This window comes from Anopheles merus, unplaced genomic scaffold (assembly GCF_017562075.2).
Source record: "Anopheles merus strain MAF unplaced genomic scaffold, AmerM5.1 LNR4000676, whole genome shotgun sequence".
In the NCBI taxonomy this organism is placed as follows: Eukaryota; Metazoa; Arthropoda; class Insecta; order Diptera; family Culicidae; genus Anopheles; species Anopheles merus.
The window spans coordinates 13,874-17,500 of record NW_024428256.1 but is presented as its reverse complement, the minus strand read 5'-3'; positions in this window follow the sequence as shown (position 1 = coordinate 17,500).

Genomic DNA, 3,627 nt, shown 5'->3' with positions numbered 1-3,627 from the left:
TCGTGAAAAAACGCTAAGTCCAAGAATCCTGAACTCGAGAGGAAAGCGCTGATGGCAACCTTTTTGACAGGACGTCCCTAGAAAACGGCTTTTTCCTTTTCGGCATTAAGTGGCATGTTTAACGTGGCTAGAACATCTATTATCCTGCAAATGGCACTCAAGCTTGGCAAAAGTCTCGAAACACTCCTATCTTGACGCACCTGCAACCGCAACACGATGCAAAACAAATTGCACGAGCTACTGATACTTGTACCATGCACGGTACACGGTTCCGAAAATTACGCCTGAAAGTATGCAATTTGGTGCTACCCTAGGGAACTTGTATGGGGAAGCCTACCTACGCGTGTCGCACGTTGCAAGTTGCATGGTCGTCGATCAGAGGCATGCAAAAGCACCTATCTAGGGGAATTACTCTACGTTCTAGTAGCTAGTGCGATTTTCCGGTCCAGCACGGCAGTACGCCTGCATGCATACAATCCATGTACCAACCATGTACCTAGGCGTTGGTCAGTAGCTTTTGGCGCCACATGGAGAAAGTATTCGAGTTCAGATTTCTGGGACTTAGCGTATTTTTCAAAACTATTAATGGAAATTAAACTATAAATGGGTCACAAGCTAGGCGTTGCTCAGTAGCTTTTGGCGCCACATGGAGGAAGTATTCGAGTTCAGATTTCTGGGACTTAGCGTATTTTTCAAAACTATTAATTTAAATTAAACTATAAATGGGTCTCAAGCTAGGCGTTGGTCAGTAGCTTTTGGCGCAACATGGAGGAAGTATTCGAGTTCAGATTTCTGGGACTTAGCGTATTTTTCAAAACTATTAATGGAAATTAAACTATAAATGGGTCTCAAGCTAGGCGTTGGTCAGTAGCTTTTGGCGCAACATGGAGGAAGTATTCGAGTTCAGATTTCTGGGACTCAGCGTATTTTTCAAAACTATTAATGGAAATTAAACTATAAATGGGTCACAAGCTAGGCGTTGCTCAGTAGCTTTTGGCGCCACATGGAGGAAGTATTCGAGTTCAGATTTCTGGGACTTAGCGTATTTTTCAATCATATTAAACCGAATCAAACATAAAAATGATGAAACCTACACGACGTTCCTAGGTTATGGACGAAAAGTGACGATTTAGTGCCGGTCAGGATAGCCGTGCACCAAAATTGTGTACCGATCAGGGAAAGTACAACACGGAGGGCGCAGCCCGAGCGTACGCGTTCATGGATGTCCATGTTGGTACAAGTTGCCGGTCAGGATAGCCGTGCACCAAAATTGTGTACCGATCAGGGAAAGTACAACACGGAGGGCGCAGCCCGAGCGTACGCGTTCATGGATGTCCATGTTGGTACAAGTTGCCGGTCAGGATAGCCGTGCACCAAAATTGTGTACCGATCAGGGAAAGTACAACACGGAGGGCGCAGCCCGAGCGTACGCGTTCATGGATGTCCATGTTGGTACAAGTTGCCGGTCAGGATAGCCGTGCACCAAAATTGTGTACCGATCAGGGAAAGTACAACACGGAGGGCGCAGCCCGAGCGTACGCGTTCATGGATGTCCATGTTGGTACAAGTTGCCGGTCAGGATAGCCGTGCACCAAAATTGTGTACCGATCAGGGAAAGTACAACACGGAGGGCGCAGCCCGAGCGTACGCGTTCATGGATGTCCATGTTGGTACAAGTTGCCGGTCAGGATAGCCGTGCACCAAAATTGTGTACCGATCAGGGAAAGTACACTACGTTCCTATGACTTGGGTGAAAAGTGTTGATAAAGTGCCGGATAGGATAGACGGTGGCTTATCGTACACATCACAAACAAAAACCCCTTAGTGAGCAGTAGCAAGTGTCGATGGAACAAAGCGAAGGCAATACAAACTGATCAAGTACAATAAAGAACGCTACGTACTAGGACTTCTGTCCAAGAATGGTGTCCGCGACGGGAGGGCAATGGTCGAGCAAGCAGGTTTCCCTAGTAAACCTTGTATGGTAAACATACCCAAGCGTGTCCGTATGCACGCAACGATAGTCACGAACGGGCACATACCTAGGGAAAGTACTCTACGTACTAGGACTTCTGTCCAAGAATGGTGTCCGCGACGGGAGGGCAATGGTCGAGCAAGCAGGTTTCCCTAGTAAACCTTGTATGGTAAACATACCCAAGCGTGTCCGTATGCACGCAACGATAGTCACGAACGGGCACATACCTAGGGAAAGTACTCTACGTACTAGGACTTCTGTCCAAGAATGGTGTCCGCGACGGGAGGGCAATGGTCGAGCAAGCAGGTTTCCCTAGTAAACCTTGTATGGTAAACATACCCAAGCGTGTCCGTATGCACGCAACGATAGTCACGAACGGGCACATACCTAGGGAAAGTACTCTACGTACTAGGACTTCTGTCCAAGAATGGTGTCCGCGACGGGAGGGCAATGGTCGAGCAAGCAGGTTTCCCTAGTAAACCTTGTATGGTAAACATACCCAAGCGTGTCCGTATGCACGCAACGATAGTCACGAACGGGCACATACCTAGGGAAAGTACTCTACGTACTAGGACTTCTGTCCAAGAATGGTGTCCGCGACGGGAGGGCAATGGTCGAGCAAGCAGGTTTCCCTAGTAAACCTTGTATGGTAAACATACCCAAGCGTGTCCGTATGCACGCAACGATAGTCACGAACGGGCACATACCTAGGGAAAGTACTCTACGTACTAGGACTTCTGTCCAAGAATGGTGTCCGCGACGGGAGGGCAATGGTCGAGCAAGCAGGTTTCCCTAGTAAACCTTGTATGGTAAACATACCCAAGCGTGTCCGTATGCACGCAACGATAGTCACGAACGGGCACATACCTAGGGAAAGTACTCTACGTACTAGGACTTCTGTCCAAGAATGGTGTCCGCGACGGGAGGGCAATGGTCGAGCAAGCAGGTTTCCCTAGTAAACCTTGTATGGTAAACATACCCAAGCGTGTCCGTATGCACGCAACGATAGTCACGAACGGGCACATACCTAGGGAAAGTACTCTACGTACTAGGACTTCTGTCCAAGAATGGTGTCCGCGACGGGAGGGCAATGGTCGAGCAAGCAGGTTTCCCTAGTAAACCTTGTATGGTAAACATACCCAAGCGTGTCCGTATGCACGCAACGATAGTCACGAACGGGCACATACCTAGGGAAAGTACTCTACGTACTAGGACTTCTGTCCAAGAATGGTGTCCGCGACGGGAGGGCAATGGTCGAGCAAGCAGGTTTCCCTAGTAAACCTTGTATGGTAAACATACCCAAGCGTGTCCGTATGCACGCAACGATAGTCACGAACGGGCACATACCTAGGGAAAGTACTCTACGTACTAGGACTTCTGTCCAAGAATGGTGTCCGCGACGGGAGGGCAATGGTCGAGCAAGCAGGTTTCCCTAGTAAACCTTGTATGGTAAACATACCCAAGCGTGTCCGTATGCACGCAACGATAGTCACGAACGGGCACATACCTAGGGAAAGTACTCTACGTACTAGGACTTCTGTCCAAGAATGGTGTCCGCGACGGGAGGGCAATGGTCGAGCAAGCAGGTTTCCCTAGTAAACCTTGTATGGTAAACATACCCAAGCGTGTCCGTATGCACGCAACGATAGTCACGA